The sequence below is a fragment of the Natator depressus genome, chromosome 4 (assembly GCF_965152275.1).
Source record: "Natator depressus isolate rNatDep1 chromosome 4, rNatDep2.hap1, whole genome shotgun sequence".
Lineage (NCBI taxonomy): Eukaryota > Metazoa > Chordata > Testudines > Cheloniidae > Natator > Natator depressus.
The window spans coordinates 123888975-123915060 of record NC_134237.1 but is presented as its reverse complement, the minus strand read 5'-3'; the positions used below and the strand labels follow the sequence as shown (position 1 = coordinate 123915060).

Sequence of the window (26086 nt, the reverse complement as noted above, 5' to 3'; positions counted from 1 at the left end):
TGCTAATTATATGCCATTGACCATACTAACAAGGGGCAAAAGAAAATCTCAGTGCCTGTGTTAACATTCTGATTGTGGCATTCAATTATAAGCCCACACTGAATGCAGAACAGATCCAGACCACTTTGAGAAGAGCTTCAGGATGGATTGTGCCTCAGAAAGCATGATCCTTCCTTGATTTCCTTGGGAAGCAGATGGAGAGTACATGCTGCACTATCCCTTAGGAAGGTGCTACATAACATAACTTCATAGCCAGCCAGTGCTGGATTTGGGGAGAGGTCATAGCACCTCCACTTCCCTGGTCCCTATGGGAAAATTTGCATATGCAGGCACAAATGGAAACAACAGTCCTTGCAACTCTGAGAACTACAGGACAGCAGTTATCCCTGCCTTATAATGCATGAGGGGACACCCAAGTAAAGGTCAGTGGCCATCTGGCCAACAGTAATGGTCCTGAAAGGCAATGAGTCTTCAAGTATGTCCCTTCTGTTACCAACTTACCGCAAGATGCAACTCCATATGATGCTGCTCTTCATTTTAATCCTCTACTAAATGTTGTTGCTGAACATGTCAAGTTGTATTCCCATGTGCATATGCCTCACAAGCCCATTGACTGCTATGTAGCTGCATTACATCAGTTCAGTGCAACTTGTGAATTTGCCAGTTTCACAGATGAAATGATCAGGGATCCAGTTGTTGCGAAGACTGACAGTTCCAAGATTCATGAACAACCCCTAATGATAAAAGGCCTGGCCTTGGAGAAAAATCTAGAAACTGCCTGACAAATGGGAAGTGCCATCCATTGTGCTAAGTCACTCTCTGCTACACCAGATGTCTTTTAACCTGCGCAGTTTAATGCTTTCCGATACAAGGCTGCAACCCACAAAGCTCCGAAGTCAACATCCATGGTGCCTTCACCGTCCCACAGACCACATTGCTCCCAGTGCTACAGATGTGGTGACACTGGTCACAAGGCAGACTGTCAAGGGTGTCCTGCAAAGAAATCAGTATGCAAGAAGTGCAACAAAAAAAGGACATTTGCTAAAGCCTGTAAGTCTGCAGTCAGTGTTTACTTGGAGTTCTCACGATGAGGATGATGGCAAACTGAATCCCAACAGTGTCCTGAATGTGACAGGAGATCACCACACTACTCAGTAGTGATGAGGCTGTTAGCAGATTTTGAGTTGCCTTTAACTATAATTCTCAACCAGCTCTAGACTGTGCTATTTGCCAGTTCTCACCCTGTGTGGCATCCTCCAGACACACTCCCTGGAGGGTATGGTGCATCGCTCCTCCCCACCAATGGCCATTTTAGAGCTACCGTAAAGTATAAAGGCCCTACTGCCCAAGAGAAAAATCTATGTAGCACAAAAGGGTGTTCCTATTTTAGAATGGAATCATCAGAGGGCTCTTCAGATGATATTAGATTAAAATAGCACTGAACCTGTCCTGCAAACAGAGGATAGGCTATAACCAGGAATCATTGGTGAGTTTCTGGAAGTTTTCACAGATACCACAGGTGTTGCAAAAAAGTTCAAACACAAGATCCAACTAAAAGACAAAGTGGTGCCTGTACAACATAAAGTGTGAAATGTACAAATTGACCTGAGACAACCACTCAAATCTGAAACTACACAAAGCAGATATCATTGAACTGGTTGTTTCATCAGAATGGGTTTCTTTTATTGGTCTCACCAGGAAGCCTAATGGTGCCATTCACATGTCTGTGGACTTGAGAAACCTAAACTCCAACACTGTGGTGGATTGTCATCTTCTACCTGACATCAGTGAAAAGCTGCTCACCTCAAATGAGGCAAGAATCTTTAGGACTCTTAATTTATCCTCAGCTTGCCACGAGATCCCCTTAATAGAAGAATCCCACAAGTTCACAGGTTTCATCACTCCTGAAGGTTTGTGGCAGTTCAAACAGATGCCATTTGGGTTAGCCTCTGCAGCATCCATATTCCAGAGAATGATGTGTATGGTCTTTGGAGAGACAAGAGGTGTTACTTACTTATAAGATGACATTCTGGTGTATGGCAAAGATGAGCCTGAACATGTCATCCTAATAAAAAGTTCTAGAAAAGCTTTGATGACATGGATTTACTATTAGCAAAAAGAAATGTCAATTCCATACCAAATCAGTGACATATCAAGGACATACTATCTCTTGGAATGGCATACAACCAAAACCAGACCTAGTGAAAGCCATTCATAAGAATCAGAGCCGGACAACAAGGACAAACTGATCCTTCTTGGGATTGTGCAAATACCATTCAAAGTTTGTGCAGCAATTTGCTATGAAAGTAGTACCTTTGCATCATCTCCTAAAAAACTGTGATGTTTGAATGGGATGCAGCATGCAAGAACAGCTTTAATGAGATAAAACATTCAATTCTGACAAGCCCAGCTCTTAGCCCTTTTGATTCTGAGAAGCAAACAATTGTACTCACAAGCATCTGTTGTGACAGTCTTGCTGCTGTCCTGTCTCAGCTAAAAAATGGATGAGAAGTCACTATTGCATTCACACCCAGGGCCCTGACTAATCTGGAAAAATCTTATTCCGTGACTGAGAAAGGAGCTCTGGCCTGTTTCTGGGAAGCGAGACACTTCAGACCCTACTTCAGACCCGGTAGGAGATTTATCTTAAGAGCTTCTCAACCTCCTTCAACTTTATTCATCATGCAAGGTTCTGGCTGAGCAACTCCAAGCACTGCCAAATGGGCCATCAAAGTAATGGACTTTAACCTTCAGACAGTGTATATTTCAGGTGGCAAGAACACCATTGCAGATTGTCTCTCTCACCTGCCCATACCTTATCAAGAGGGTGCAATGGAGAAAGATGATGAAGAGATTGTCATTGCACAAATCTCTGCTACAACTCAATAAGTGATCACAGTCTCAGAGTGGGCAACATCTATGAGAGAAGACAAGGTACTTCAGGACCAAAAGAGTTACATAGTTAATAGATGGCCTTACAACACTCTGACACCAGAACACATGCAACCATGTAGACACATCACATGAGCTGTCCCTTGCAAATGAATGGATTTTGAGAATTGATCATCTTGTTGTGCCTACACTTGTGAGATCATGACTGATTCACCTGGCACAGGAAGGATGTCTGAGGATGAGTCTAACCAAAAGATAATTATGACAAGATTTCTGGTGGCCAGAAATGGACAAGCAAGTTGAGGAAGCAATCAAGAATTGCATGGCTTGTGCTAGTCACAGAAAACCTTCACGTTCCTCTCACTCCAGTTGACCATCCCAACGGTCCATGGGAGAAACTAGCTCTTGACATATCAGGACGCTTTGAAGATCATCCTGTTACATGAAGATTTGCCATAGCAATGGTTAACTATTATTCAAAGTGGCCAGAAATTATATTCACTGGGAAGGTTACCACTAAGACAGAGATTAAGTTCATGTCATCAACCTTTGCCTGAGAAGGTTTCCCCAAGGAACTGGTAACTGAGAGTGGAATGCAGTTGACCTCTGCTGAAATGCAGCAATACCTCAGTAGAAATGGTATCAAGCACAAAATAATTTCCTTTTACCATCTGAGGGCTAATGGTCTAGTTGAGAGAATGAACAGACTGGTGGAAGAAAGTTTGCAAGCAAGACCATGAAAAGAAGCTTTACAGGAAACATGATTTGCTTACAGCACCACTCTACACTCCACAACAGCAGTATCACCCTTTGAAGTATTAAGTGTTAAGGGCGAATACATGACTTACTACTGTCAACAGCTTACATGTTTCCTTTGTACAACCAAACCTTCCAATGAAACCATTCATGAATGTGCTATGAACCGAGAAGACACTATGTAAATCAAAAGAAAGGTGCTAAACGTCACAAGTTTCAAACTGGAGATTTTGTTTACTTGAAGGTGTCATACAGAGTCAAAAAAGGATGTTTATGTCATTCATGTTCTTTACAGGTAACAGAAATCTGAGGAGATTCTGGATGGATCTATGCTGCAATGTAAGTGCAGGGCTAATAGAACTCAAGTTAACAGACCTAGAGTTTGTTAATCTAGGGCTTGAGCATCTACATTAATTTGTAACCCCAGGTTAGGAAATGTTGGACCCTGGATCCCAACCTAGGGCTTCAGCGTCTGCACTGCATTATGTGGGTCCGAGTCCTACCTCCCATATCCCAGACTTCCTAGTGCCCTCCCAAAATGTGTTTCCTCTAACCCTTTGTTCGTGGTGCAGTGGGGGAAAACTTGACTGTCCAGTGGACAAAGAAAGTATACCTGTGGGATTGTGAGATACTTTTCATGGACTCCCAGAGCACGAGTCCAGTGGGGCTGCATCTACACTGCAAAGCAAAGCAATAGGGCTTGAACCCTGGGTCTCAGCTTGACTCAAGCTCAGACTCTCCACCACCTTGGGGTCCTGTATTAGCACAGTTTGTGTGTATATGGAAGGGGGGTTATCTTTGAGCCTGAGTTGGAACCCTGGAGTTACAATGTAGTATAGCCAAACCCTTTGCTGTATTAATAGATGGAAAGAAATGGAACACTTCAAGATTGTTTACAACTCATCAGACAGCAGCTGAAGAAGAGAATGTTGATTTCCACCTTGGACCAGAGAACACTGATGACTTCGACAGTGATAATGGACCATCTACGGTAGTGGGAATTACTTCACAGCCCACTTGCTTTCCTGCCTCTCCAGGTATAAGGAGAAGAGTGAGACAAAGGAAACTTCCTAAAAGATTGGAGTACTTTGTTAAAGGACTAAAGTGATGGTTTGAAAGTGAATGTTGAAAGTTATACGCAGTTATTCTAAAAGTGAAGGATGTGTTGTATCTAGCTAGGCTCAGGTAGCTGCACTGGTGAGTTTGTTCCTGGGTGGTTCCTGTCGTCTTGGGTCCAAAAACCATAATTCCCAGGATGCACCACAGGAAGGAGGAAAGGGAGAGAGAAGGAGGAGAAAAAGAAAGTGAGCTCTGTGAAAGAGTAAGAAGAAACCTTACCTTTGCTGTTATTTAGCTTCCCTAGTCTTCCTCATAGGGGTTCATATACAAAATTCGGCTTGGCCTTTCATGCCTCTTAAATTCCCCTTGCTGTTCCTCCATGAAATACCTCCCAGGACTCTCTTCCTGGAAGGCCAGTCCCTTTTATCAGGGCTTACTGCTGGAGCCTGCTCCACTCCCAGCAGCTGCTTCATCTCTCTTCTTGCCTTCTGCCAGACTTCTCTGTTCAGGAGAGGATTCCATGGCTTACACTATCCGCAGGCTTCCTGCTGGGCTCTCCTGGTATCTCTACTCTTTCTAGTCCCAGAAAGTGACTGCAGACTCTCTTCCCCACAGCTCACTTCTTCTCTCAATGTCATCTATTTACAGTCTTCTCCCAGCCCCTCCCCAGCTGGGCTTCATCCTCACTTGAGCCTGACCCACACTTCAGGTACAGACAGCAGATTGGTATGTTAATTGGCCTCTCAGGCCAATGTTAGCCCTTCTGGAGCCTGTGTGGGGCACACACCCCACCACAGGGTACACCAGGAAAATGTGGCCTTAATTATAGAATAATGTAGCCCACGTTATCAGACAAGAATAAACAATGCCACCAATCCAGGCCTGCATAGAAACGAAAGGCCCCATGATGCATGTTTTCAAAGGCTATGTCTACACTTGGAGCTAGGGGGTGTGGCTGACGTGCTCTCATCTCGCTCGGGTGCTGTAAATGGTAGTGTAGCTGCAGCAGCCTAGGCAGCGATGAGCAGTAGCATGGGCTAGCTGCCCTGAGTACGTAACCAGGGAGTCTGAGCGTCTTTGTACTCAGGGCAGCTAGCCCATGACGCTGCTCACCACTGCCCATGCTATCACAGATATATCACTGTTTTAGTGTCCTGGCTAGATGACTGCTAGCATGGTTGTGTCTATACAAGCTGGGAATCACACCCCTAGCTCCTGTCACTGAGCAATGTGTGTCACTCACATACCTCTCAGTCACTAATCTCACAGTCCGTGCGAGCCAAATACCTTAAAGGAGCAGGGTAGGACAGCAGTGGCTCCCTCATGAAACTTCCATATGCAGTCTCAGGCGAGGTTAATGGGAAGTTGTTCACCCCAATATCCTGCCTTTCATTATTCCCCATGTGAGAAGAGACAGCTGTAAAGAAGCAATGCAGTACTTCAGCTGCCATCTCACTTGGCCATCTGGTACAACACAGATGTTAAGTCTTTATTAATTCTCAATAATAAAAAATGTTCTAAAGGTCTTTGGAGGGTTTCTGCAACTAGAAGTGATTTCAGCAACTTCTCACGTCATTCGTTCCTGCTGCTTAAAGCAGTTATTGGAAATAATCAGTAACAAAACTAAACCAACTTTGAAACATTAAGCATACAGGTATGTAGGGGAATTTGAAGAGCATTCCAGGTGGTACCATAGTAGTGCAGATAGCATTTTAAAACCCTAAATGGGGCTAAATCTAGGCCAAGAATTATAGTTTGAGCAGCTCTGATTATTACTAAAGTGACCGTATGTGCCAGTTTCTCTGAGACAATCTTAATTTTATATATGATGTCCCCAGTGTCCCAGGAAATTATGTCAAGACACCTGAAATGACCCAGTTTTTAATCTGATCAATTTTTTTAAGTAACTACAAACCATATTCCATACTTAGTACCATGCAGGAAGAACAGTGTTTGTGGGGAAAAGTGAAAAGTCAAATGAGTCAACCACTATCAAAGTTGGTTCTTTGCTCGGAGTTCATGTTAATGGAACTTCTTCAGTGTTTCATAATATACTCATTCAGAACCCTACGTTACAGGTAAAGAATTTTCCACTCTGAGACATACACACAAGTTGCTGTTGAGTTAGAACCTAGCAATAGTGACACCAGCGCATGTTTTGTTGTTAACCGGAAAAAAAAAAGATTCTTTCTGCATAACAGCTCTAAGATCTGGCCTTTTCTGTCTAGCCACACAAGTAACTATTTTGTGATCCTAAAAATGTTAATTTTGAATATGTGGTCACCTTACTCATGATTATTGTCGTAGAAAGAGAAAGCCTAAGACATGAGGCCTGGGATAAGGGGCCTGGTGTCAGGCTTAAGGTCTGAACTAAAGTCAGGCCCTGCTAAGACAAAGCAAAGTTAGCAAGAGTCAAGCTACAAGTAAAAGTCTGGTCCTGTTACAAAGCAGAGGCCTGCTTGCAGGTTCACTGTTCAATACATGAACTTGGCAAGAACAGGGATGATATCGCAGAAATGCAAACACTCCTAAGAAGTGCTAGGCACCGGACACTTGCATAAGCACATTCCAGAAGGATCGTGCCAGAACACCCCGATACCAAGATATGGTGTAAACACACTCCCCAAAGATGATTGATACAGGGACCACTGACCACTCTTAAGGATAAGTTCAGGATAACAGAGTGATGGATAGAGATGTTTTGATCAAATCAACAGGTACAAGGTAAGAGGTGGTAGCTAATCACGTCAGAGGGGCAAGCCGTAACTTGTTTGTATCAGTGTATAAAAAAGGGGGTATCTTTGTCTGGCCAAGGGGGGAACGGAAAGTCCCACTGTTCACTGAGTTGGTCCATTGTAATGAGTGAATATGTATTAGTGGTACTGTATAGTCTACAGGACACTCGGACCATGCCTCATTGACAGTAAACCTGCCTGAGTGCCTTCACTACAGAACTGATTCTGTGGTCTTCTTAGGTTTCAGAGTAGCAGCCGTGTTAGTCTGTATCCACAAAAAGAAAAGGAGTACTTGTGGCACCTTAGAGACTAACAGATTTCTTAGGCAGTTCAATCGAGATCTACTGTGTCAGCTACCTGTGCAGAGTTAGTGAAACACACAGTGAGAACACACACACAGCCGACAACTGACAACAATGATCACTTATTTTTAATGGTGGTGAGTGCTTGCAGCCCGATTGGTGCTTTTCTAACATGTAGTAAGATGCAGCCCCTATCCCAAAGTGTTTATCACCCATTAGCTACATTAGCATTTGCTGGCTCATTAAGTTTCTCTTCAACGGTCTCTGGATTTCTTTCTCCACAGGACATTTCCAAAACAGTTTGAGGGGAATCAGAATTCTTGAAGGCATTTCCTATTCTCTCCAAGCCACTTCTAGTAGTCCTAGGCTTCTTCCAGTGCTTCTCTTTCATTAGAGTGTTTTCTATTGAATGAAATTGTTATCATTTGATTCTAGAGGCTCCCCACAATTTTAGCCTACCATATTTATCATATTTATCTCATTTCCTCAGCTATAAGTAACTCCAGAACAGTTCTTCATAGAGCACAGCACATCTCAAAGCAATGTGATCCTCACCATAGGTTTTGCATAGATCAGAAGGTGAGACACTACCATACCGGACTGAGCTACTGGAACAGTCCTGTATTCTGTCACTGATAGATGCTTCACAGGATGATGTAAAATCTCCATAATGCACATAAGTCCCCATGAAGTAAATTTCATTACCGATCCTGATGTCCAATGGTGATCAGCTTGTGATCTAAATTAGGAAAGTTAGTAGTACTTTTATTGTATCCTAGATAGGACAATTACACAGAATGGGCCAGATCTTCAGCTGGTGCAAAATGAAGTCAGTGGAGCTCTGCCAGTTTATCCCAGCTGAGAATCTGGCCTACTGGCGTTATTAATCCTATTGAATGTGACTAATCCTTTGCAACATTTGTTCCCCTTGAGCTCCACTAAAATCACTGGCACCAAAGGCTCTATGACTTCTTCCTAGCCAAAGCTCAGAACCAGTACTCCATCCTCATCCTCCTTGACCTGTCAGCCATCTTTGACCCTGTTGACCATGCTCTTCTTCTTGAAACCTTGTCCTCCCTTGGATTCTGTGACTCTATCCTCTCTTGATTCTCCTCCTACCTCTCTAACTACTTCTTCAGCATGTCCTTCAGAGGGTCTTTGTCATTCCCCCTCCAACTTTCTGTGCGGGGTTCCGCAGGGCTCTGTCCTTGGTCCCCATCTCTTTTCCCTCTACACCTTATCTGTGTGTGATCTCATCCACAAAGACAAATTCAACTACCAACTCTATGCTGGTGGCTCTCAGATCAACCTCTTGCCTTCTGTCCAAACAAAATATTGGCCTGCCTCTCTGACATCTCCTCATTGGATGTCTAGACATCAGCTCAAGCTCATGTTGGCTAAGAAAGAGCTCTTAATCGTCCTCCCCAAGCCTTCCCTACTTCTCTTCTCTCCCTCTTCTCTCTATCACTGTGGTCAACAGCAGGATCCTGCCTATCACTCAGGCCCATAACCTTGCTGTTGTCTTTGACTCAGCCTTCTCTCTGGGTCCTCACAGCAAGGGTATGTATAAATCTTGCAGAGTCTTTCTGCGTAGTAGCTCTAAGATCTGGACTTTTATATTCCTCCACACAGATAAAACTCTCATCCAAGATCTCATCATCTTGCACCTCAGTTATTGCAACATTCTTGTCTCTGGCCTCGACAAATGCAGTTTTGCCTCACTCATATCCTTTAAGAATGCTGCTGCAAAGATCATTCTCCTAGCCCATTGCTTTGCCTATGTCACTCCTCTCTTTGCATCCTACCACTGGCTCCCTCTTCTCTAGCACATCAAACATGAGCTACTTGTCTTCACTTTTATGCCCTTCACGGTCTATCTCCACCTTACCTATTCTCTCTCATTCACTATCAAGGTGTTGACTCCCACCTCTGACTGGCCCATGATGCCAGCCTCAACTGTCTACTTGATAAATGTTCAAACATGTACATTTGTGCTTTCTCCCGTGCTGCCCCGTGTACTTGGGAGGAGCTCCCTTTAGACACATGCAAAGCTACTACATTATTCTCCTTCAGATCCCTCCTTAAAACGCTCCATTTTATGAGGCCAACAAAAAAATTGACAATGGTTAGGCTCCTGGTGTGCTGAGAACACCGTCTGTCATGCTGACCAACACTGTCCCATTGTTTCTTTGTACTCCCCCATCTGTCTATCTGTGTACATCTGCTGGCTCTTGTTTTATACTTAGATTGTAAGCTCTTTGGGGCAGGGACTTCTTTTTTGTTCTGTGTTTGTACAGCACCTAGCACAAGAGAATCCTGTTCCATGACTAGGGCTCCTAGGTGCTAATACTAATACAAAGTAATACAAATACTTAATGATAATAATAATATTCTATACCGGTGAATTCCACAGGTTAATTTTCCCTATCCTTTTGGTAAATTCAGTTCACTGACATTTTCAATTCTGAATCATTACCTAGGTTCACAAATATTTCTATACTGATGTATCCTACCTAAAATCGATTTATTCCATTTACCAACTACTGGAGCATTCAAAAAATCATGGCATTTTTTCATAGAAGATATTTAGTTTCAGATATTTAGGGTCTGATTCTCATTTGCACGAAAGCTACTTCACACCACTCTGACAGTGTAAAAAGGTTTTTAAATGAGTGTAAATGTAATTTATGCCTAGTTTATGGTCCCTTTATACTGCCAGAATGTTATAAAACAGCCTTGGGGTAAATTATTATTAGTTATTATCTATATTGTGGTAGTGCCTACAAGTTCAAGTCATGAAACAGGCCCCCATCATTCTAAGCACTATAAAAACAGAACAGTCTGGGCCATACGCATTTACACTTCCATTGCTTTCCTTTCTCATGATCTCTTCTACAGGATTAGCCAGTGGATATATTACCTTGGGATCTTGGCAGTCTTTCCAAATTTTTCATTTCCCATATTACTTATCTAAAACAATCTGGTGAGATAATTTTCCATGTCAGCAGCTAATCTGTTCTATCAAAGGTATTATTACTAATCTTTCCTATACCACCTTGCTCTTTTTCCACAAAAGCTCCAGATGTCTGAAAACCTAGGATTTTCTAACTGGCCAACCTCTCATTCCCCTGCAAGATCCCACTCATGAACTCATTTCAACTATTAGCAAATAACATACACCAAACATCACAGTCCTAAATTTCCTCTAGGCAAGTTATCTCCCTAGACTTCATTGTATCTATCTTTGGCTACCTTCCTCTCACCTCATTTACTCTAACATTAAATATAACTCGTCTCTAATGTTTTATGCAGTCTGATTCTAATCTTGCTTGCATTATTTTTAGGTTGGTGGAAATAAGCTGATTTCTACTAAGCTGCTCCCAATTTAAACCAGTGTAACTAAGAGCAAAATCAGGCCTACCTATCTCAGTAATACTCTCAATCTTCGACTCATAACAACTAAATACTGCCAGGTTTGCTTGTTCTTTTTACAAGAAAATAGTTTCCTGTGTAGTGCACCATGGAAATTTCTATCACCTATAGATTCCTGCTCTGAAACTTGCTACCCAGATCCATTCCTCCTCATTGCCTTGCGCAACACAATCGAATGCTTGCTCTCTTGTTGATATCCAGTACATTTTGGACACAAATTATTAGCAGATCTTACAGCTAAGTTATCCTTTCAATCATCCTGTTTCTTTAATACTGTATTGTATAGTGTGTTACAGGTCCCTCTTGGTGCCTGATCTGCAGAATGTGAGTCTGTTACAGCACAGCTAGAGAGCCTGCTCTTCAACTCAATTTCAAACCCAGTGTGTCAGCCAACTTGGCAGCTCTCACAGTATCTCTAGTACACTTAGGGTATTTCTACACTGCAATTAGACACCCGAGGCTGGCCCTTGCCAGCTGACTTGGGCTCACGGGGCTCAGGTTAAGAAGCTGTTTAATTGCTGTGTAGACATTTGGGCTTGGGGTGCAGAACCCTCCCCTCCCTGCATTTTCTGACGAGCTCTTGTCCCTCCCTTTACAATGGGATAAAGCAAAATGTTGGATGTGAACATCCAAAAACTCTTAACGTTTTAATATCTGCATCCAGGTCCAGAACAGAATTTTACAGCTTCTGAAGATGCAGTTGGCAAATTATGAACCCTTCAAGAGGTTCACCAGGGTGTGCCTTAGTGGTTTAAGTTTCTAAGGATTTGTACAAACCTTGGCCCAGATTTTCAGCTGGTGCAAACTGGAGTATTTCCATTGATTTCATTGGAACTATGCAGGTTTGCTTCAGCATGAGATCAGGTCTGTTTAGTCCAGTTTCAGTTCAAATTGATTTGAGTCCCAAACATGAAAGTGAAACTCAGCTGAAGCTTGTGAGTTTATAGTACAAACCCTGAAAAATCATCACATTTTTCCTGGATTCCACCATCAGCTGTAATGTCGCCCCTTTGCCAAGCAGTTGCAGAATTCGGGGCCTTACAGGTCATTTTCCTGTTTGGGATCGAAATTGGTGATGAAGACTGACATATTTTCTTAGTGTCATTTGTTTATTTACAGAATCTATATAAGTCCTGTTTCCTTGAATGAGGGCAGTAACAAACTGCACACAGGTAACTAACTCCCTCTTGCAGAAATCGCAGGCCAGGCTCCTGGAAAGCAACTGTGTTATGCTTTCTCGTCAGGGCCTCCCATAAGTCTAACTACTTACTCTGTGCCCCTTTCTCTCCCTTAGCCTCTGCAGCTTTCACCTGGGAAGCCCCTAGTTCAAGGCTGCTCATGGTGACCACATGGCCTGGAAAGGCAAAACTGGGCATCTACCCTCCTTTTGCAATACAAAGAAACCCCAGAACTTCAGCTGTTAAGAGAAAGAAGAGTGCTTTAACCCACACAATACCCTATTACTCTCTGGATGTGGTTACTACGTGGCATCCTAACTCTTTCTATGGGGTGTTTCATCCTGGGTGCTTATACACCAATGACTCTTCTTGGGCAAGACATGCATGAGATATGCCTAATGGGCAAGCCATAACAATGTACTGCACCAGGTTCACTCAAAACTGGTTCTGTTCCAACTTCAATTTGGGCTTATAAATGGATCATGGACCTTTCAGCCAAACTGGATTGAATTTAGGGTTTAATCATGAAACTTTGGTGTTGTTCTGTACTCAACCCAGCTTCAGAATTACCAGACCACTGGGCTGCAGTGGTCAAACGTTCTGCCTTGGGAATGCAGAGTCGCTTGGGCAAAGAGTAAACAAGGGTGGCCACTTTGTCTCTCAGCCAGAGGTGGAGTATGCACTCCTCCTGTCACCAGCCTTACAACACTTGCCTGTGCACAGGGAGGCAGGGCCCTTGTCGTCCACTCACCCAGCCATGCCCCCTTGAGGTGTACAGAACTATGCCCTGCTCCAGACTCCTGAGCACCTGGCACTCGAGGAATCCAAACACTGGGATTGTGGTGGCCTCTTGCACACCTGTGTGATGAATTGGAGAGTCAGCGTGCAGGCTGAGTGAGTGAGTGTTTCTTGGCACTCCCACAGACAGACCTTCTGGGGTATGGCTCATCCCAGATGGTGGGAAGGATCCTGTCTCAGGAAATAATGTGGTGAGGAAATTCAGGAGGGGGTGGATTTCCTGCCTGAGTAGTGCTTAATTTGTAATAAAAGAGGTGTCAGGACTCAAACTATTAGGTACTGGGGCTCAAGCAATTTTTTTACTTGTATAACTGAGGCTGCAAGCCCAGAGGTGCCAGCAGCATGAACTGCCTAGCCTAGGGGTGCTGAGGCTCAACCCTGGCAAGCCCTGGCACAAATTAAGCACTACTGTGCCTGGGGGAAAATGTAAACATTTTTCACAGCAACACTGACAGGAAGAGCAAAGCTGCCTTTGCACCCTCTTCCAGTAATAGTTCTGTTGCTCCTTGAAATTGTATCAGTGTTGTTATTCTGGGGACCCAGCCTGGCTGTGCTAACACACCAGTGAGGGGCCGCGTCACTAATACTGAAACTGGGTAGGTGAGACCCCTGGCACCTGTGCAGAACCTTGCTGATGGCAGAAGGGCTGTGTATCGATAGAGGGGTCTCCCCACACAGAGTCAGTTACAATTATTATGAATAATTATTCATTATTTGTATTGCAGTAGCCCCTGGGAGCCCCAGTCATGGACCTGGATTCCATTGGGCTAGATGCTGTACAAATACAGAACAAAAATGTGGTCCCAAATTGCTTACAAACTAAGTGAGCAGCATCAGTTGCAGGATCAGTGCCTTCGTGGATATTCTCACTGGGACAAAATATTCCTCATATGGCTTATGTAAACAAAATCACATAGCAACTCGTGTTTTCAATAAATCAATGGCGCATTGTTGTGCGGGTGTCATGTAGTGTAATCAATTATGTGGGATGTGGCTGCAGATGCTGAAGGTTATCCTCTGTTTTGAAAGGCAGATTTATGGATGGCAAGAGACAGAACAGACTGGCTGCTGACCTTTACAAAAGGCTCTTAATGCTGAGATACACATATAATACAATACACATAATTTAGCTGTTAAATACATGCTCTTTGTGTCTCAATAAGAAGAAGATCACAACTGTTATTCACATTTTAGTGCATCCTGCACAGGCTGCAGTTAGGCTAAAGCATTTTTAAACAGCAGTTGATATTTTCCAAGGACAATTTTTTGGTGATAACCTCTAATAGCACAAGAATACAAGCACCCTACCCTTTGCCCCTTGCCTATGCAGCTTCATTTCTCTCTTCCCATTGCTATGATTGATTAACTCTGGAGAACATTGTGGAATATAATTGGTATAGCAATCACTACACACATTAATATTGTTTTATTAGGCTGGTATTTTACTGACTGAGTACATCATAACTGTCCTTAACTCAATAAAACATTGATATAAAGAGGAGCATAATAAATTGGTCTCAAGAAGTAATGGGCTTAAATTGCAGCAAGGGAGATTTAGGTTAGACATTCGGAAAAACTTCCTAACTGTAAGGGTCGTTAAGCACTGCAACAAATTACTCGTAGAGGCTGTGGAATCTCTGTCATTCGAGGTTTTTAAGAACAGGTTAGAAAAACACCTGTTACGGATGGTCCACTCTAGGTAATTCTTAGTCCTGCCTCAGTGCAGGGTACTGTACTAGCTGACCTATAGAGATCCCTTCCAGTCCTACATTCTATGATTCTATGATTATTGCATTAATGATGTAAGGTGAGATTTCTATTCAATTTTCCAAATTGTCTCAAAAATTATGAGGGATATTGTTCAAAACATGGGGATATATTTTTCCTTATTGACTTGTGGTTTCTTGTTTCACAAAATCTTCTCATTCTTCCTTGTTTTGCGACAGTGTGTGTGAGTGTACGGCTTGTCTAAAGGACTACCTATGTTTGAACTATGTTAACCAGTTTCAGAATGGCTGGTTAGTAAGTTCATCTGGTGTGCCCAGCTTTAAATCCACCCATGCATTTAACAAGGAATCAAGTGAATGGTCGGGAGAAAGGAGAAAGCATTGCCTGGACAGACCATATGGTAGAAAATATATCATCTATCCGAATGTAGTGACACTAATTTAATTAAAACCAAGTTGGAAGGTACAATTTATTGGCCAGCATGACTAATTTTGTTATGCTTTTGCAAGCAGAGAAATTAATTAAAACTTTGACGCTTACTTATTGGTATAATGAAAGCTCAATTTACACTGGCAAGAGATTAGGAAAACCTGCTTGATGCCTTCTCATGCATTTAAAAAAAAAAGCAGCTTTTTCACATTCTCAAGACCAAGGAGTGTTTAATTAAAGTCGATAGAGAATTTAACAGTGGGGAAATGGCAGCAACAAGCAATAATCTTAAAAAGATAAGTTGCTCTTGAGTAAGAAGGACCTGAATGTTGTTTCTGATTGATGTGAAAGGTGGGATATGCCAAGGAAGGGGAATGTCAAATGTTAGGGGAATGACTGTGAGGCAATAACGGAGGCTGTGAGTGGGATCTACCCCCACGTAATAGTAGTGTATTGATTCTAGACGCTGATTCCGCTGGCTCACTTCCTGACTGGTTTCAAGAGAGGGATGCCAAAATTATGCCCTAAGCCTCCTTTCCATGGCTTGAGGATTGTTGCTCTTCATTGCATCCTTTCACCTCCCAAGTCCAGCCGTAGCTACCCCCTTTACCAAATTGTGCACTGGGATAATTCGGGGTGGGAGTTGGGGGGGGGACCACAGCCACCAAACTGGGATATTTCTGCTGGTACTTAGTGTGAGAATAAATCAGTTAAAGACCCGCTTGGTCTTGCAAGTTGACCATCTCCCAGCTGTAAGCAAGCCTCTATTTGTAAGTCAGAGTTATGTAAGATATGGGCTCAAACTGCAAAGTTCAGGTGTCAGACCCTTGGCCCAGCTATGGTCACTTTGTGCTACCAGGGTAAACCCTAAAGGGACAGCTGAGGATTTCCACAGTGCAGGGAGGTGCACAGACAGCTTTAAACCAGACCCTGCTTCTCTCCCCACTCCCCTTCATATATAGACACACACAGAGGAAATCTCCATTTCGAGTTCGGGTCTAAATTCCAGCTTGTGGAGACATACTTGTACTAATTCTGATACAGCTAACAAGGGGAAAATAAGTGTAGATACAGGTGTCACAAATGGTGGGAGAGGCTAGCCCCTTGAATATGTACTCAGCATCTTGGATGCATAAATACGCAGGATGGTTAACCCTTCCTGCTGCCTGTGCCGCTGTAGATAAATTTCTATTTATAGTGCATGAGCTTGATCAGAGCTAGCGCAGGTATGTCTCCTCAAGCTGGGAATCATGCCTGCAGCTCAAAGTGTAGACAAACCCATAGAGATAAAATGATTAGGGGACTGGAACACAGGAGTTATGAGGAGAGGCTGAGGGAACTGGGGATGTTTAGTCTACGGAAGAGAAGAATGAGGGGGGATTTGATAGCTGCTTTCAACTACCTGAAAGGGGGTTCCAAAGAGGATGGCTCTAGACTGTTCTCAGTGGTCGTAGATGACAGAACAAGGAGTAATGGTCTCAAGTTGCAGTGGGGGAGATTTAGGTTGGATATTAGGAAAAACTTTTTCACTAGGAGGGTGGTGAAACACTGGAATGCGTTACCTAGGGAGGTGGTGGAATCTCCTTCCTTGGAAGTTTTTAAGGTCAGGCTTGACAATGATTTAATTGGGGATTGGTCCTGCTTTGAGCAAGGGGTTGGACTAGATGACCTCCTGAGGTCCCTTATAACCCTGATATTCTATGATTCTATGATATGACAGGGAGTGTCAGGGACTGCAGGGGGGCAGGGCCAGAGACCAATGTTCTCCCAGCAAATGGAACCGGGAACATTTAAGATTACCTAAATTAAAGCAGACCTGTGGCAGATCTAACATATGTCAAGGTTTGGTCCAATCTTCAACAAACAAAAACAAAAGAACCCCAAACCCTCTCACTTCTAACAAAGCCATAAAAATAAACAGAAAAGCACTGAATTTTCAGAAAAAGGAAAGGTGCTTTAGGCAAGGAAACAGCTGTCTTTACCTAGTGTTACCGAGTCTCAAGATTTTATTGTGAATCTCGTGATTTTTAGTGTTGTTCTTAAACCTCCAGCTGCTGCAATCATGCTATTGCATGGGATTCTCAATTTTCTGAAATAAATAAATAAACTTTCTAGCTCTCAGGATTATAGAAAAAAGCTTGAAAACTTGAAGCAAGTGCACCTTAAAGCCTGAAAAACCAACAGGCAAACAAAAAAACCCAATGTTAATTATTTTTAAAAAATAATCTCATTGATTTTAAGCCAATCTCATGATTTCTCATAGCCAGACTCATGATTTTAGAGAGTTTAGAGTTGGCAATACTGTTTACCTGTGATGACAGGCGAAGTAAAAATCGCAGCTTGACAGCAAACAATCTTTTTAGAGAAACAAGGTAGGTGAGGTAATATCTTTCATTGCACCAACTTCTGTTGGTGAAAGAGAGAAGCTTTCAAGCTTACACAGAGCTCTTCTTCAGGTCTGGGAAAGGTACTCAGGTCTTAAATACAAGTGGAACAGATTATTCAGCAGGAGGAGTTGACATATGTTGCAAGAGACCATTCAAGGTAAAATAGGCCATTAACTTTTGCAACATTAGCTCCTTATGCTAAACAAGCGGATCCACCATGTAGTGAGGTGTGACACTCTGAGTACCTTTCCCATGCCTGAAAAAGAGTTCTATGTAGCTCAAAAGCTTGTCTCTTTCACCAACTGAAGGTGGTCCAATAAAAGATATTACCTCGCCCACCTTGTCTCTCTAATATCCTGGGACCAACATGGCTACAACAACATTGCAGACAACAACCTTTTCATGCATGTTGGCAGTGCCACAGCACATCAGCATTGTAGCAGCAACATCCTATTAAAAGATTGCTCTTGTGTGTTTTGCCCTTTAGAAATAAAGGGCCACATTCATCCCTGGTGCCAACAGAGTTCCACTTCCATGAATCTGGCCTCATATGTAGTCCAGTGTTTGGGTGAATTTGGCTCTTTATATCCATTGACCAACTCTCTCATTATTTGTGCTTTTTACTCCTCCAATCACATATGAAACCAATCAGAACCAGCCCTATTTTGATCTGCCCCAATATCCTTGCATGGTGATATTTCTTTCCAAAGAGATATAATTTCCTGAGGTACTTCATTACAGGGCCAACATAGCATCTTAAAAGATATCTCAGGCACCTGAGGTGGCTTATAAATCTCTGAGCAAACATTTCAGTGGGACATCAGAAGCCTGTTGGTTAATGATCCCCTTCGTGACCTGTTTTGGATATCAAGTGTGATGAACACCCTAAAGGCTGTGGCACCTTTAAGGGAATTTGGGAAAGAAATCAACCCCCAACCCCAAAAAGGAGGGGGCTATTTCCAATGGAAGTTGACTGATGACAGAGCAGTTCCTCCCCAACCAGCCTCATGAAAGGATGTGTGATCTAGAACCTTTTGATACCTTTAGCAAGAAAGAGAATCAGGAAAAGCAGCTGTAAATTGTAGAAGAAGCTGATGTCACAGCAAGTCATGGAAGTACAGAAGGGAGAGATATATCCCTCAGCTAACTAAACACCCACTGAGTCACCACTGGCAGGTTTGAGTTGAGTTCTGCTAAGATTTGACACCAGCCTAACAATTTCCATAACTTACATAGATTTATTTTATGAGCTGGTTGCAGTATGTATAGAGCCTCCATTTTTGAATTAAGGTAACCAAGGACACCAGATATTAGCTAAGAATTTTGTTAAAGGCAAGTAAGCGAGTGATACTGATAGTTTTGTCCGCCCAAAGAATGACCTGCTGTCATCTAATAACACAAGAGAATCTTTCTCTAGTATTTTCAGTAGGTTTGTGTCAATGGTGTCAAAGTTGAAATTTGTCACACAAAAAAGGTTACCATTGGACAATGTATTTTTGTCAAAATCAAAATTTTCTGCAGGCAAATGTTGATTTTAGTTAAAATTTTCAGATTTTCCAGTTGGAAGAATCAAAACACAAAATTTGATTTCACGTCAACATTTTGAAACAAAATGAAATTTTCCATTGTGAAATGTTGATTGGAAATGAAAAATATCATTTTGACATGTCAGATCGTTTAGTTTCAAACAAAAATATCGACCCTTTTGTTTCAACCATTTCTGATTTGAGATATTTCAGTTTGGGAAGTTTTTCAATATTTCAACATTACGTTCTCGTTCCAACATTAGTTCCAGAAACCAATTTTGAAAAATGTCAAAATTTCCTGTGGGGTAAAAGTTCTGCTTCCTGACCAGCAATAGTTGTAAGTGTTTTTATTTAGAGACAAGCTGGAACCAGGTATTGAGATACAGTGTCCTTGAACTTTAAAGAAGTTCAGATTCAAACCTGAATTCCTTCACCATCTCCCATCTTTTTGTGGACCAAACCAAAACCCTGGACCTGTGCACCCTGAAAAGTTAATAGTTATTATTAATATTTGTATTGAGGTAGTACCTAGGAGCCCCAGTCATGGCCTGCATCTGTGCCTCAGAAAGGTTACAGTCTACATCTACATATCAGACAAGAGACAAATGGTGGATACAGACAGAAAGACAGGGGCCACAAGGAAACAATGAGACAATATTGGTCAACATTATCATCAGTGGTCTCTGCACACCAGCTGTGTAACCATTGTCAAGCTCTTTTGTAGGTATCACAGCAAAGGAGAGTTTTAAGGAGTTGGATCCAGATCTGAACTTCATAACATGTACCCTTGTGTATATTTATCAATTATCTGAGGCACGCTTTCATAAGAAGTGCTGTGACAGTGTACTCCCCTGAGGGCCTGTGAAAAAGGCACTTCTGGTCTTAGCTCTCTGCCACAAGAGATGGAGAGTTTTCTGTAGCTCATTCTCTTGTTATCATCACATGGTGATTGCTGGGAAGACAGACTCAGAGCAGATTTTCTCTGTTTTCCTTCTCCAAGCCTGTTTTTGAGGGAGGAGGGATTGCACTGGACAAAGACTTTGCACACCTCCGCCGGGATGAACAGCAATAACGATGTCATCCAGAAGAAAGCCATGTGCCAGCAGGGTCAGAGATTGTACAGAGTGGCATAAGGGAACCATTATACAAATGAAAGCACATAGCATGCTGCCCTAGTTTTGTATTAGGCTCAGAAACTCCCTGGATTATCTCATATATAATGAATCCTCCTCCAAACATCCATCTTTCATTGCGCCTAACATTTGTTCTGTTGTCAGTGGAGACTCTGAGGTTAGCCACATGTTCATTTTTTTCCTCCTAAAATGCTGATAGTACATTGCCTACTGTGCAATCTTTGTTAAACCCAGAAATGCAAAATGTAGCCTTGTCTTCAAAAGTTTCTGTGAGGGGTGGTGACTGATACCTTTTGGGAGGACACTCCGGGAGCTGTGAAAGTCGTCAAGAGCTTGTCCATACATCAGCAGCATTTTTACGGACTGTCGTTCTAATATCCCATGTGTCAGTAGAGCATATGTATTTCTACGCCACTAGGTGATGAGGATAGTGTAACTACAGCTAAATCTTAATTAACATTCCCATATGAATAAAATGTTAGCGTGATCATTTTTAGCCTATACCCAGCTGATTTATGTCTCATTTCTTTATAGCCCTGGTTATTAACAGTGCAAACCAAATATTATAGCAAATGAAAAGGAAAAATGAACATACAACATAATTTTATCTTTTCCCAGTTTTGTAATTCTGAGTTAAGTAATAAGTTGGTTGAGTTAAGTAAAAACAAAATCCCCTTGGAAATCATCACTTCCAAAAAAACTTCTGCTGGAAACTTATTTATGACTACGTTTTCAGCACTGCAGCGCCAAACTAGTATCCACAGTTTTTAACACTGACTTTTTGACATCTGCAATCTTTATATATGCAAAGATCAGCTGTGAGTGGACAAGTCGCATCTGGAATTGTGACATTTGCACATGAGAATGCAGTTGTCATGTGTTTGCATGCACAAAACCTAGGGTGTGCAAAGCCCATGGCATGCAAAAGTGAGTTTACACCATTTAGAGGCTGTTCTGAGGCCCTTTTGAAATGTGATGCTTAAAATAAAAGGCTTCCTTTTCAACTGAGTTACCCTGTCCTGGGTTCCTTACGGTCTGGGCCTATTCATGGTAGCAGAGCTGCAACAGAGTGGGAGCAAACCACTAGCAACACGGGCTTGATCACAAGTCAATCTCTTTGTGTGAGATAGAAAGGGGTGTTTTTCCAGAGGTTCTGATTTAACCCACATTGACACCAAATTGGCAAATGTCTCTGTCTGCACATTCCTTCTATGTAATTTTACAGGCAGTAATTGTAAAAAACCACAACATACAGGGCAGCTCCAATCTTCCCCAGAGTACTCTATTCTGCCTTCTACTCAACACAATCCCCTTGTCTGAAAAAAATTTGGTTTTAATTTTGTGATTAAAACTCACAAACTTTGGAAGAAAATTTCTGATTAATAATAAATAAAAATAATAAAATCATTTTTCGTTGACATTTTTCACAGGAACAAAATATATTTCCCAACGGTGGTGCTAATGCACCCCCTGGCTTGAAATAGTAATAACAAATGCCAAATACATGATTTCCATGGTTTCCATCAGCAGCAGCCCCACTATAAAAATTGTTTCAGCACCCCATTTCCCAATCTGCTTTACATTAGGTCTCTGCATAGAGGTGCAAAACTCTTTTGCTGACTCCCCCTGATGGCAGGTGTTAGAATCCTGGATTGAGATGCAGGGCTTTTTTCTTGATTCAGCCACACATCCCGCCCAAGTGGTTCCTATTAGCCTCATTTCATCTCAGGAATATAAAAGTAGAGGGATCTAGGGCCTAGCACAGCAGAGATTCTGCAGGAACAACCCTAGGAACTGCTAATCTCAGGCTTAATTTTATGCTTTTTTTAAATTGAGAATTAAAGAGAACTCCAGAAAAGAAAGGTGAGTTTGAACACGAACAGCGCATGAATGTGCTGCATTGTTTATCCCCATTACAAATTGTCATCCCCATTACAAATTTTAACATGAATAGTCATACCCAGTATCTTTCAAAGATGGTTTTGAAATGGATTCAGTGCCTTAGAGATGTAAAAGGGTGTAGCCTATAAAATCTGTTCATAATGATATGGTAGAAGTTGGCACCACAATGGCCATAAATTGACGGAACCCCCTATTAAGCCATAATAATAACAGGTGACTACAAGTCATCATTTTTAGCTACGGCAGTGATAATCTTTCAGGAAACTGAATGTTTGTGATGATATTTAGCTGACTGGTCTAGCTTCCATGTGAAAGTTAACTGCTGGGTTGGCTTGACTGCTGATGCTAGTGAAGTAAAATGATATTATCTTTTTATAACACTCCCAATTTAGACCTGTGAACAGGGTTAGGTCACATAAATGGCCACCTATAGCTCTGCATCAAATACTGGGAGAGAGACACAAATAGCAGACCAATGTATTTTCTGTCAAGATCTTGACTGCTTCCTTCTGTAATCAATTGTGTTCTAGGGTTGGCCAGAATACAAGAAGTATGTGTTGTGGAAAAGAAACGGAGGTTTTGACATTTGGTTTTGTTCTGCATCAGAATAAAAACTAGACCATTCAAATTTTTCTCACATAGGCATGCAAGCAAAGCCACAGAGAAAGAAGCCTCTCCCCCCACCCCGTTACCCAGGGTTATCAGAACCCCCAACAAGAGCAACTTAACTATTTCACTCCAGGTGGTGTGAAGAATGAATCAACAGGAACTCAGCAATTCTGTCTGATCAAGGAAAAATGCAAGTAAGCATGCTTTTGTTGAACACTGCAGTTTATTAGATTTAAGCACACACAGACTTAAGCAATAGCTTTAGAACATCCCAGATATTTACCTATATTCTGAGATGGTATTGAGTAATCAACAACAGGTCAGCGCTGGCCAAACGCCTTCCTGCCGGGGAGTAAAGATGTCAGGAAAACGTCTCTCCCGGGATAGCTCCCGAGGACTTCTCCCAAAAAACCCACACTATTGTCTGAACTTTCTATAACTAACTTCTACTAAACACATCTGTCATAATGACCCCTACTAAGTCATCACTTTTCCTGTCTTTCTATAAATTTACTATCAGAGGTGTCTATACTCAAGGTTATCCATCCACATATCTTCTTTCATTCTCCGTTATTTACTCTTCTCCTCCCTTCCTCCCATACTGATCAGCAAAACTGCCGGTAGTTATGACCTTGCTTCTGAAAGCCTGTCTCTGAATTAACCCTCATCTATGTGGTGTTCTATTTCATTAATACATAGTGGCTGAATGCACATAATGTGATTGCAATTAGTTTAATCACATTATGGGGTATATACACCCCTCAAATTGAGGGCAACCCCCCCGCAGGCTAGCCAACAGTTCAGAGGTTGGGGAACTGGGAGGTCAGAGACCCAGGTTCAAGTCCCTGCTTTGCTTAAGTCAAAGCGGGAACTTGTAGACAAGTTTCCCACATGCCAGTTGAGTGCCCTAACCAGTGGGCTACTGGCTCGTCTGGTGTGTGTGTGTGTCTCACTCTGGTTTTGATGAGAAATTCCATCCTGGACCAGCAAAACAATCCTTACAAAGTTTACAACAAAACTGATACATTAAGGGGGGGATCATTTTGACAAACTGTTTTTTTCTGACCCCCCCTTGCCTCCTGACAAAAAAAAAAGTTGTGTTGAAAAATTCCTGAGCAGATTTAATCCTGACACTCAGTTCCAAGATCTGCCCAAAAATCTTTTGTGACAGCTTCTGCAGCACCCAGAACAAAGGAAGATGAGAAGGCTCCAAAATACAAGCAACTCTGCAGGAGAAAATGAAGATCCTCTCTGACAAGAAACCAAGTGAGTTGGTGTGTATCTGTGCATGATTGGTCTGTATCTGGGCTTGTCTCCACTTACCGGGGGGTCAACGCGTGACGATCAGTCCTCCAGGGTCTAGTGAAGACCCGCTAAATCGACCGCCGAGCGCTCTCCTGTTGATTCCGGTACTCCACCAGAATGAGAAGCTTAAGGTAAGTTGACGGGAGAGTTTTCCCATCGACCCAGTGTGGTGTAGACACCGCAATAAGTTGACCTAAGGTACGTCGACTCCAGCTATGTTATTCACGTAGCTGGAGTTGTATAACTTAGGTCGACTCAGCCCTGTAGTGTAGACCTGCTCTTAGTGGGGCATTTATCTTCTGCATATCCAATCCACCATCTTTCTCCTCCTAGTCTATCCACCCATCACATGCACTAAGACTTATTACAGTGGATTTGCTCGTAGATTACTGCCACTCTTGGACCCAGTGGTTTATGTCAAAAGGAAAAACGTTCCACATAATAAAGGGTGATTTTTTTTATTTTTTTCCCCATCCAGTGCTCCAATATAGCCACCAGAAAAGAGATTTCCCACCAGGTCCGGAATGCACATTTAGGTAGATCTAATATGAATGATGTTCACTTTCCTCCGATGCATCAGATACTGACCACTCTCAGAGGGTAGGACAGCAGACTGTTGGTCTGAAGAAGTATGAAAAAACCTATGTTTGTGTGTGTATAACTAACTATATTAGGGTAGAGAACTGAGAGGAAGCACAATGACCCAAAATAAAGAGGTACATCATCATTCTAGCAGTCCATTCTGCCACCCTGTTGTTGCCTCCCTTGTTCAGAAACCTGGGACTGCCTAAAGTTGCCATTGGAAGGCTGGGATTAGGGCTGCTGTGGTTTTCATTCTTACTCACTGACAGGTTCATTTCCTAACCCCTACATCATCCATTGAGTTCATGGTTTATTTGAACTTGAAAAGGGACAAGTTTTCTGACACCAGTGGAGTTTAAAAGGATCAGAATCTGGACTCAAACTTGTCAACTGGCCTTTATCTTTAAGATGGGCTGAGCCAAAATTTGTAGCCCAACCCTGTCGTTCCACCTCAACAAATTTGGGACGGTTTGAAACCTGAATCTGAATCTTTTCTAGTTTGGATAACTTGGATGACACCACAAAAAAAATGAAGATGAGTGTAACTGAAAACCACCTCATCCTCCTTCCCAGGCTGGGATCAACTGTTTCTGCTGTTGTGGGTCCTATTGTATAGGGTTTCCTCAACTAGTAAAATGCAGCCAGCAAGCAGGTATGTAATGAGGCCTGTTAGAAAGAAATGGCCATGGGGAAGGTGGAGATTCTATCCAGGCTGGGCTAAGTAAAGCCTGAAGTTCAATAAACCTCAGCCAACCTACTGATGAGCTCTGAGGAAGATTCTGTTTCATAATGAAGCCTGACAGAAGGTAGATTCTATCTGGCTTCAGGTTCCACTATGGAAGCTTAAAAGAGTTCTAGCTTTGCAAAGAGCAAAATGCAAGTTACCAAAGATCCTATTTGGAGGCTGAAAAAAATCATTCCTACAATAGCTTTGTTCCAGTGCTTAAAAAGCGTGGAGGGGGCATGTAGAGAAAGCACAGAAACCCACCCTCATGTAAAACATTGGATTAACCTTCCCAGAAACTGGCAGGGAAAACTGCCTCTTCCCTCCCTTACATTCTAGGTTTGTGTTCCCCTGCTGTAACAAGGGGGAGGGGGGAGGGAGAGGGGGAATACTCTCAATTTCCCTTTTAACAGTGTGTTAAGAGATTGCCAGGTCAGTCCTGGTGGTGGGGTAGTGGATGACTAATAGCGGTGTTTTTTAATTAAACAGTATCAGAATGGGATGATTGATTAGCACCTCCACCCCCTGCATTTCACAGAACATTTCAAAATTACTTTTTGAAAAATGGAACTAAAAAAAAAAAGAAGAACAATGATGGGAACTTTTCGC

General features: G+C 42.4%; 1 long non-coding RNA gene across 1 annotated transcript in view; it reads left to right on the top strand.

Annotated features, from left to right (window-relative positions):
- The window catches only part of LOC141985992 (uncharacterized), a 158713-nt gene extending 134579 nt beyond the window's left edge, over positions 1 to 24134 (top strand). Inside the window, exons 2-3 of the long non-coding RNA XR_012639091.1 lie at positions 22900 to 23060; positions 24038 to 24134. This is a non-coding gene — a long non-coding RNA (uncharacterized LOC141985992). The remainder of the gene's footprint in view (positions 1 to 22899; positions 23061 to 24037) is intronic.
- Positions 24135 to 26086: the final 1952 nt, after the last annotated feature.